Genomic DNA, 10,833 nt, shown 5'->3' with positions numbered 1-10,833 from the left:
ACGCTCAACTCAGGGATTGGAGCCCTAATGCTGGCTAAATGGAAAAATTCTCAACTCGGGGATTGGAGCCCTAATGCTGGCTAACAGGAAAAACACTCAACTCAGGGATTGTAGCCCTAATGCTGGCTAAATGGAAAAATGCTCAACTCGGGGATTGGAGCCCTGATGCTGGCTAACAGGAAAATGCTCAACTCAGGGATTGGAGCCCTAATGCTGGCTAACAAAAATTCTCAACTCAGAGATTGGAGCCCTAATACTGGCTAACAGGAAAAATGCTCAACTCAGGGATTGGAGCCCTAATGCTGGCTAACAGGAAAAATGCTCAACTCAGGGATTGGAGCCCTAATGCTGGCTAAAACAAAACGCTCAACTCAGGGACTGGAGCCCTAATGCTGGCTAACAGGAAAAAGCTCAAATCAGGGATTGGAGCCCTAATGCTGGCTAACAGGAAAAATGCTCAACTCAGGGATTGGAGCCCTAATTGTTGTTAAATGAAAAAATGCTCAACTAGGGGATTGGATCCCTAATGCTGGCTAAAGAAAAAATGCTCAACTCAGGGATTGGAGCCCTAATGCTGGCTAAATGGAAAAATGCTCAACTCAAGGATTGGAGCCCTAATGTCGGCTAAAGGAAAAATGCTTAACTCAGGGATTGGAGCCCTAATGCTGGCTAAGACAAAATGCTCAACTCAGGGATTGGAGCCCTAATGTTGGCTAAAGGAAAGACTGCTCAACTCAGGGATTGGAGCCCTAATGTTGGCTAAGACAAAACGCTCAACTCAGCGATTGGAGCCCTAATGCTGGCTAAAGGAAAAATGCTCAACTCAGGAATTGGAGCCCTAATGCTGGCATACAGAAAATTGGGGATTCTAACTAACCACTTTTTGAGTTTTCTTCTTACTTCTTTTTTATTATTATTATTTTTTGTTTAGTAAAATACAGGAGAGGATTTTGGGGAAACTTCCCTTTTGGTTGATTCCTTATTGCAACGCGGTCTCTTGCATTCACGTATTCCTTTTCTTTTTTCGGCGACCCCTGCTTCTTGACGGTTGCTTTGGATCACACCTGTTTCAATTTTCCAAACAAAGAACAATTGTCAGTTTGAAAACGGTGGTTGGTTCGATGGTCTTGATTGTTCCAATTGCTTTGTCCCGTCCTCATTCCTGTTGAGAAACTCTGTCATTGATTGGTTTCACAGGCGAAACCCTTTTAAACTGCTCAAAATCGCATTCCCGGATTTTGTGATGATTTGCCCGTGTAAGGCTTTGGTTCTTCCATCCCATTCTGCTTGGGGATTTTTACCGAGGCAGAATCAGTGGGGATTTTTATTGGGGAGACTCTGTGGGGACTTTTACAAGGCAGACTCGTTAGGGATTAGCTGGGGCAGACTCTTTGGGGGATTTTTACAAGGGGAGACTGGGATTTTTATAAGGGGAGACTCTGTGGGGATTTTTACAAAGGGAGACCCTGTTGGGATTTGTACAAAGAGAGACCCTGTGGGGATTTGTCGGTTTTTTTTGTGTGTGTGTGAGTGAGTGTGGCTTTACTTCGAAGGCAACCAACATCGTGATCAATCGGGACAGGACAGACGTACCACTGAAGCGGGGTATTTACTTCTTACTAAACGGAGCTCCGTGAAACCGGTCCTGTCACCTATTCTTTCCAGTATATTTGGAACTTGGGGTTAAAAATGAAAAGGATTCAAAGAAAAGTAAAACAAAGAACGGAGAAAACAAATTTAAAAGAGAAGTGTCCCTTTCGGGACAAGAAAGACTTATATGAGGAAAACATGCTGACTTTAAATTGACATGACATGCCTTTTGGACTGGACGCCTGGCCTTCACGAACTTGCATTTCCTCATGAACCAAAACAGATCTATGTTTCCAAACCGGTGGAACCTTGCCAAGACTTCCTGAGGTGGAATCATCTTTTCGGTCGACAGCGCCCTTTGCGGGTTTTCGCTAGTCGACCTCTCTCATTTCTCTTCTTGTTGTCGCTTGATAGCACTCTTTGCGAGTTTTTACTAAACAAGCTCTCTCATTTTCGATTTCTCTGCTCCCGTCGCCTCACGGTGCCTGAGGGTTTTCACCGACAAGACTCTCTCGTTTTATTTCTCTCAATTTTGAAGGTACCGGCCTCCAATCATGATATCTCTTGGCTTCCCCTGCCTTTGGCAATTGATCCGAAGGACTTGTACTTGGTAAAAGAATTGTGGGTGAAATTACAACTTTGGAACCATTTGGTGGGCCCCAGTTTCAACTTCAGGGTAAATTGGGTTTTATTTTTGGTGTGACTGAACCCCAGAGAGAGGTTGCCTACGTATCCTTTCGGAATCAAGTCAGACGTAGTTCAGGCTCAATCAATGTTTGTTTTTTTTCTTTGATTTTTTTTTTCATGTAAGGTAGCCAAAGAAATGTAACCGACTCAAAGGGCTTGTGGAGAGAGTTGATAGTGTTTGGGCAGTGGGAATAAATCCTTCATCATCTCAAATGTGCCAAAATATCACCGAAGTAAAACTCAAACATAGTACCTTTTGACTGCATCCGCATTCACTGCTATTTCAGGATTATTTCCTTCAATATCGCCCAGATACAATGCTCCTCTCGGAAATATCTTCCTGATGATGTATGGGCCTTTCCAATTAGGAGCAAATTTTCCTTTTGCTTCCTGGTGATGTGGCAGAATGCGCCTCAATACCAGTTGACCCACTTCAAAATTCCTGGGTCGGACTTTTTTGTTGTAAGCACGGGCCATTCTTTGTTGGTACAACTGCCCGTGACAAACCGCATCCATTCGTTTCTCGTCAATCAAAGTCAACTGCTCTAATCGAGTCTTAACCCACTCGCTATCTTCAATTTCTGCTTCGACAATGGTTCGGAGCGAAGGAATTTCCACCTCTGCTGGTATCACAGCCTCGGTCCCATAAACCAACAAGTAAGGGGTTGCCCCTACTGATGTGCGTACTGTAGTGTGATATCCCAACAATGCAAAGGGTAATTGTTCATGCCATTTTTGGGAACTCTGGATCGTCTTCCTCAAAATCTTCTTGATGTTCTTGTTTTCCTCTTCAACAGCGCCATTGGCCTTGGGCCGATAAGGAGTGGAGTTCCTATGCGTTATTTTGAACTGTTCGCATACATCCCCCATCAAGTGACTATTCAGGTTTGCCTTGTTATCTGTGATGATAGTTGCAGGAATACCGAAACGACAAATGAGATTTGAATGTACAAAATCCACAACAGCCTTCTTAGTGACCGATTTGAGAGTGACAACTTCTACCCACTTCGTGAAGTAGTTGATAGCAACCAATATGAATCTGTATCCATTTGAGGCCTTCGGCTCGATCGGACCAATGACGTCCATGCCCCAAGCAACAAATGGCCAAGGTGCAGACATGGGATGCAGTTCTGTGGGAGGTGCATGAATCAAATCATCGTGCACCTGACACTGATGACACTTTCAAACGAAGCTAAAACAGTCCTTTTCCATGGTCATCCAGTAATAACCTGCTCGAAGGATTTTCTTTGCCAAAACACACCTGTTCATGTGGGGCCCGCACACTCCTGCGTGTACTTCATGCATGATTTTTCCCGCCTCCTCGGCATCAACATATCTTAACAAATTGAGGTCCGGGGTCCTTTTATACAATACCTCGCCGCTCAAAAACAAACCTCCTGCATGCCGCCTAATAGTCCTCTTTTGGTCTCCAGTAGCATGTTCGGGGTATTCTTGTGTCTTCAAGAACCTCTTGATATCATAGTACCATGGTTGTGTACGCGATCCTGCCTCGATTACATTACAGTAACCGTGTCTTTCCCTGATTTGGATTTCCAAGGGATCGACGTGGGCGTTGCCTGGGTAGGGTAACATTGAAGCTAAGGTAGCAAGTGCAATCGCTAGTTCATTGTGACACCGCGGGATATACTTGAACTCTATTGATTTGAAACGCTTGCCAAGGTCCTCCACGTGCTGTCGGTAAGGAATAAGCTTGACATCCCGAGTTTCCCATTCACCTTGGGCTTGCCGGATAATCAGGTCAGAATCTCCCATAATCAATAAATCTTCAACATCCTGATCGATCGCCATATGCATGCCCATGATGCAGGCTTCATATTCAGCTGTATTGTTCGTGCAAAAGAAACGCAGTCTAGCTGTAGCAGGATAGTGTTGACCAGAGGGTGAGATCAAAATTGCCCCAATTCCTACACCTTTGGCGTTTACGGCCCCATCAAAGAACATCTTCCAAACATGAGCGTTTTCCGAGACTACTTCTATGGGTTTTATTTCTTCATCCGGAAAATAAGTACTCAACGGTTGGTATTCCTCATCAACCGGGTTTTCGGCCAAGTGATCTGCTAACGCCTGGGCTTTCATTGCCGTGCGGGTGACATAGACTATGTCAAATTCGGTAAGCATGATTTGCCACTTGGCCAGTCTCCCAGTAGGCATTGGCTTCTAAAATATGTACTTCAAAGGATCCAACCTACTTATGAGGTAAGTAGTGTGAGCTTGGAGATAATGTCTCAATTTTTGAGCAACCCACGTCAAAGCACAACACGTTCTTTCCAGCAAAGTGTACTTGGCCTCGTAGCCGGTGAATTTCTTGCTCAAGTAATAGATCGCCTGCTCCTTCTTTCCGGTTATGTCATGTTGCTCGAGGACGCAACCGAAAGAATTTTCCAAGACTGTCAGATACAAGAACAGGGGTCTCTATGGCTCTGGCGGGACCAAAACTGGGGGGTTTGAAAGATATTCTTTGATCTTGTCAAAAGCTTCTTGACACTCAGCCGTCCATTAGATCGCTGCATCCTTCCTCAATAGCTTGAATATGGGCTCACATGTGCTAGTCAGCTGGGCAATAAATCGACTGATATAGTTTAACCTGCCCAATAGACTCATCACGTCTTTCTTCGTTCTTGGGGGAGGTAGATCTCTAATAGATTTTATCTTTGTTGGATCTAACTCGATACCTCTCCTGCTTACTATGAAACCCAAAAGCTTGCCTGATGGGACACCGAAGGCGCATTTGGCTGGGTTCAGCTTCAAGTCGTACTTTCTCAGTTTCTCGAAGAATTTCCTCAAATCTTGGATATGATTGTCCCAAGTCCTGGACTTGACTATCACGTCGTCCACATACACCTCTATCTCTTGATGCATCATGTCATGAAAAATGGCAGTCATGGCTCTCATGTAAGTTGCCCCAATGTTCTTCAGACCGAATGGCATAACCCGATAACAGTAAGTGCCCCAAGGTGTAGTGAAGGCAGTCTTCTCGGCGTCTTCTTCATCCATCAACACCTGATGATATCCAGCGTAACAATCTACGAAAGACTGTATCTCATGTTTGGCACAATTATCAACAAGGATGTGGATGTTGGGCAATGGGAAATTGTCTTTGGGACTTGCCCTGTTCAAATCTCGATAATCCACACATACCCGGGTCTTCCCATCTTTTTTCGGCACTAGAACTACATTCGCTAACCACGTAATGTACTGGACTACCCGAATTACTCCCGTTTTCAACTGCTTGGTGATTTCTTCTTTAATCTTATCACTGACATCAGTTTTGAACTTTCTCTGCTTTTGTTGAACTGGAGGAAAATCAGGGTGAATTGGCAATTTATGCACCACTAGATCAACACCTAATCCTGGCATGTCATCGTATGACCAAGCAAACACATCTTTAAATTCAAAAAGGAGTTGAATTATCGCGTCTCACGTTTTCTCGTCCGTGTGAATGCTTATCTTGGTCTCTCGAATTTCTTCAGGAGTTCCCAAATTAACCGGTTCAGTGTCATTCAGATTCGGCTTAGGTTTATTCTCAAAGTGTTCTAATTCTCGATTTATCTCCCTAAAAGCTTCTTCTTCGTCATATTCCGATTCTTGGTTCATTATTTTGCAATTAAACAACTCGTTGTGATCTGGGCGTGAAGTCCGCAAGCATGTCATATTATTTAAAGCCGCATTATTATAACTGAAAGAAAAGATAAAGGAAAAATAACAAAAAATCAGAATAAAGGAAAAAATGAGAAAATACTGATTTTTATTCCTTAGAATTTGGAAGATAACAAGGTTTATATTTCAGGAATTCAAAACAAGAAACTGAAGGAAAAACATCTGAGTTACATCCTGGGGATAACTCGTGATACAGGAAAGGTGGCAGGACAGGTCTACCCGGACACCTGCCTAGTTGGGAACGGCGTGGCCTCCCAATTTCGAAGCTTGGCGCTTGGCCCCACATATAGCATCTCAGCGGTGCTTGTGCCTTCTCCCGATTGAACCATGTGAGCTTCGTAGAGCATTCCTGTCATTGCCCCACATATCTCCTCGATCGCTTCGGCCGTGAAAACCTCATCGTCTTCTTCTTCGATGTATTTCGATCCGACAAAAGTCTCGTATAAATCTGGCAATGGCCGAGGCAGTTTCCAACCCTTATTTTTCCTCTTCCTTGCCCACTCTTCATCTTTTGGATATCCCAAAAAGTTTCTTAGTGGAAGGCAAGGTGATGGGTTCCGTTATTCCTTGCAGCGTTCGTCCAAGCCCTTTCCCTGGCCTGAATCCATGTCGGATCATTTTTTTAGCCACCATGATTGAGGCGTTGGACAAGAAAGGTTGGGGGCAAGGTCTTCCTTCTTCATACTGCTCTGCTAGCACAACTTTGAAAGCCTGATAAACCGTGTGCTCACTCCCTTCCCTTGCTTCAAGATATGGGATGGATGGGTCCCGATAAATAGACTGTTCGTCTTCTCCGTGGACCACAATTTCCCGATCTTCGTATTCAAACTTCACCATTTGGTGAAGAGTGGAAGGTACAGCCCCTGCCGCATGAATCCAAGGTCTGCCGAGGAGAAAATTGTAAGACGTATCCATGTTAAGCACCTGGAAAGTTATTTCAAACTCCACTGGTCCTATAGTCAACACCAAGTCTATTTCCCCGACGGTGTCCCTCTTGACGCCATAAAAAGCCCTTACGCAGACATTATTGGGGCAGATTCTTCCAGTCCGAATCTCCATTCTCTGCAGCATGGAGAGCGGACAAATGTCAACACCTGAACCTCCATCCAACATTACCCACTTGATGTAGTAGTCTTCGCTTTTAACTGTCAGATATAAGGCTTTGTTGTGAGCCGCTCCCTCTGGAGGCAAGTCGTTCTTGCTGAAAGAAACCTGGTTAACTGCGAAGAATCTTTCCGTCATTCGTTCCAGTTGTTCGACTGAAGTCTCAGCCGGTATGTATGCTTCATTCAGGGTTTTGAGCAAGATCTTCTGGTGTTCGGCCGACCTCATTAGCAGAGATAGCATGGACACTTGCTCGGGTCACTTGCGTAACTGATCCACCACTTCGTAGTCGGGCATTTTCATCTTTTGGAAGAAAACTTCCGCTTCCTCAACGCTTACAGGCTTCTTGGGTGGGAAGCATTTCCGTGTGGCGTTGTTTAACTCTTGAGTGTTTGAATAACTTCCAATGAAAGTATTCTCCGGAAGTTCCCCCGTGACTTCTCTGCCTTTGTACGTAACCAATGTTCTTTGATAGTTCCATGGTACTGCGGACGGGTCTGTCATTGGCTTTTGTGGTACGCGTCCGATAACCACTGGCTCATTCAGCCAAAGTGGTTGAATCGTCCCCCGGACCACATAGGCCCCTTTCGGTACGTACATTGGTTTTTCCCTTTTAACTTCGAATATCTGCGGCTTCTCTGCTCGACCTCGTGGAACGTAAAGAACTTCATTCCTCGCAGGCACCGTCATTACTGTCTTTGTCTCGACCTTCTCTTCGGACTCAACCTTGACAGTACTAGTCTTCTTTTCCCCTTTCTCTAGCTTCGGGGTTGTCTTAGGCTTTTTCCCTGCATCGACGATGGCGATTATAGCTTTTAAGGCAGGATCAAATTCTTTGTCCTCACAAATCATTCCAATCAACGGCCCGTTATTGTGAGCGGGCAGCGGATTGTTAGTCACATTTGGGACCTCCTCGTCCCTTAGTACTATCTTTCCCTGCTCTATTAAGTTCTCAACCACCCTTTTCAAAGTCCAACAATCATTTGTATCGTGCCCTTCTGCTCCCGAATGATAAGCACACCTAACACCGGCTTTGTAAGCAGGTGATGCCGGATTGTGCCTTGTCTGAGGGACTGGCTACAGGAAATCCATCTGGACTAGCTTTGGGAACAAGGTAGAATATGGTTCACCGATGGGTGTCAAAGTCCATCTTCTAGGTGGTTCCTGAGGGCGGAAGTTATTTTGAGGGGCCTGTGGATTATAGTGGTTCCGGTAAGGAGGCTGATTTCTAGGAGGTGGAGCTTGGCCTCGATTGGCTTGCTGTGGTGGATGGACATAGGGCTGGGTATTCATGACCATGTAGGGTTGAGGAGCATAAGTCACATTTTGGTGGGGGTAGTAATGTTGTGGGGTTCTTTCTGGAAAACGGGGGCCCAGGATTACGATATTCCCTCGCTTCTGATGCTGCCATGGACGTTTATTCCTTTTTCTTTCCTCTTGTAATTCCTCCGGACCCGTTTTGGACGGCTTGGGAGGTTGCCCTTATGGCTGCCTGACTTAAGATTCTACCCGTTTTCAAACCATTCTCTACCATCTCCCCGATCTTGATTGCTTCCGCGAAAGGCTTTCCCATGGCTGACATCATATTCTGGAAATAGTCTGATTCTTGAGCCTGGAGGAAAGTAGTGACGATTTCTATCTCGTCCATGGGAGGTTTTACCCTTGATGTCTGCTCGCGCCATTTAATAGCATATTCTCTGAAACTTTCCGAGGGTTTCTTCTTCAAGTTTGACAGAGAATTTCTGTCTGGTGCAATGTCAATATTATACTGGAATTGTCTCACAAAATCTCTGGCGAGATCATACCATATATGCCATCGAGATATGTCTTGGTCCATATACCACTCTGAGGCTATTCCTATCATACTTTCTCCGAAGTATGCCATAAACAATTCTTCTTTGCCGCCGACTCCCCGCAATTGGTTGCAATATTTCTTGAGATGAGCAATGGGGTCGCCGTGCCCGTCATACTTTTCAAACTTTGGTGTTTTGAAACCCACGGTTAGGTGCACGTGAGGGAACATGCATAGATCGGTATAGGAAACACTTTTCTGCCCGCTTAAACCCTGAATGTTTTTCAAACTCTGCTCAAGGCTCCTCATTCTTTTTGCCATCTCATCTTGTTCAGCAGCTTTGGGGTTTTGATCCTGCCCAGGTGCAAACTCGTATTGAGGTTGTTGAGGATGAGTGCTGGTGGTGAACCGAGTTGGTTCCAGTGAGAAGGATGGTGCTTGAAATGTGAATGAGGCCGAGTAAAAATTCGGCCTGTGTGTAGCGGGTTATGCCACGATTGGACAGGGAGGTGCAATGAATATGTTCGTAGCTACATCTATTGTTGACATCCGGGGATAAGAATCAGAGGGTGATCCAACAGAGTGGGCTGAAATGGCCAGGTACCCGAATGGGGTAGTTGGATAGTTTATGGGGACGTTGGAAGTCCCACTTGTCCTGGAGAACAACTTAGGGAACCCAGGGATTACACTCGATGGTTCTTTTCCGTTATTCCAGTCATCCAACATTTCCAACATGCGGAGCCGCAGAGTTCTGTTTTCCTCAGCAGTTGCTGACTCGGCCGTCAGGACGGTCGAGATTGAACTCTCCTCGGAGACAGGAATTGTCGGCAAAGGAATTTCTGAAGACATCTCTATGCTTCCCTTTGATCTTGTGAAGTAAGTGTGAATACTCCTTTTCGACTTAACGACGGGTAACTGAACACTTCCTTTCGACCTCGTGAAGTATGAATGTGAGGCCAGACCTCCACCGAACCAAACCACCTTTTCTAAAAACCTGAAGGACTCAACAGCAAGCAAACAGTTAGTTTGAAACAAATAACAGATAGGTAATCGCACATTGGGGCGTGATGCACCTATACAGTTAAGTGAATTTCTACATGTTTGCAACGAAGACATGCGTCATTCCGGCTTCTCTTTAGGCTTTCCTTTATTTATCATCATTTTTTTATTATTATTTTGTTTTATTATTGTTTTCATTATTTGCAGTTAAAAAATGTGACCGGATCCGATGAGGATTGCCTACGTATCACGATGCCGCGTGAATCAGATCATTACGTAGTTCAAAACAGATGGAGTGTAAAAGAAGAACACATTCTATTACTGAAACAATCTATTACAAACTAACATTTTCGAAAAAGGGAAAATAACAAGCCTTGAAATAAGTACAGACTCAACAGACTAATACACCCTGATGCGAAAAGACGGACAGACTCGACGTATGAATACATTAAGGTTTCGAGAATTGTCGCCCGCGGGGCATCGTTTGGCCTCGCCGCGGTCTTAGGTGTGAGGTCCCTTTCAAGTTGTTCCAGCTCATGTATGGTCTGCTTGACATAAATCATCACTGCCGAGAGAACGGTAATGCTGGTCATGTTTTCACATCGTAGACACCTTATGATGATGGCATGGGCAATGGTCTTAATCTTATCCCTGGTTTGCCTCTTTTCTTTGAGTAGGTGCTATATTTGATCATTATGGGCTGTCATAACCCGAGAATCCCGGAGGCATTGATTTTGCCACTGCTGAATTTCCACTTTCATCCGGGCTAAGAGCTTGTGGCAATGTCTATTTTCAGCTCCAAGGGTTCGGGTTTGCTCAACCGCTCTGCCCACCTTTTCCTTCAGATTGGCAATGGTTCGCTCGTGATCCCTTTCCAACTGCCGCAGGTGCCGGTTACGCTTTTCTGTCCTTCTTGCCCAGTGTGCTTCGAGTCCTGCTATGGTATTTTCTGACTCACTCCGGCACTCCCCAATTTCCATCTT

This window comes from Nicotiana sylvestris, chromosome 12, assembly GCF_000393655.2.
Source record: "Nicotiana sylvestris chromosome 12, ASM39365v2, whole genome shotgun sequence".
Lineage (NCBI taxonomy): Eukaryota > Viridiplantae > Streptophyta > Magnoliopsida > Solanales > Solanaceae > Nicotiana > Nicotiana sylvestris.
The sequence above is the reverse complement of the archived record's forward strand: the minus strand, read 5'-3'. Positions refer to the sequence as shown.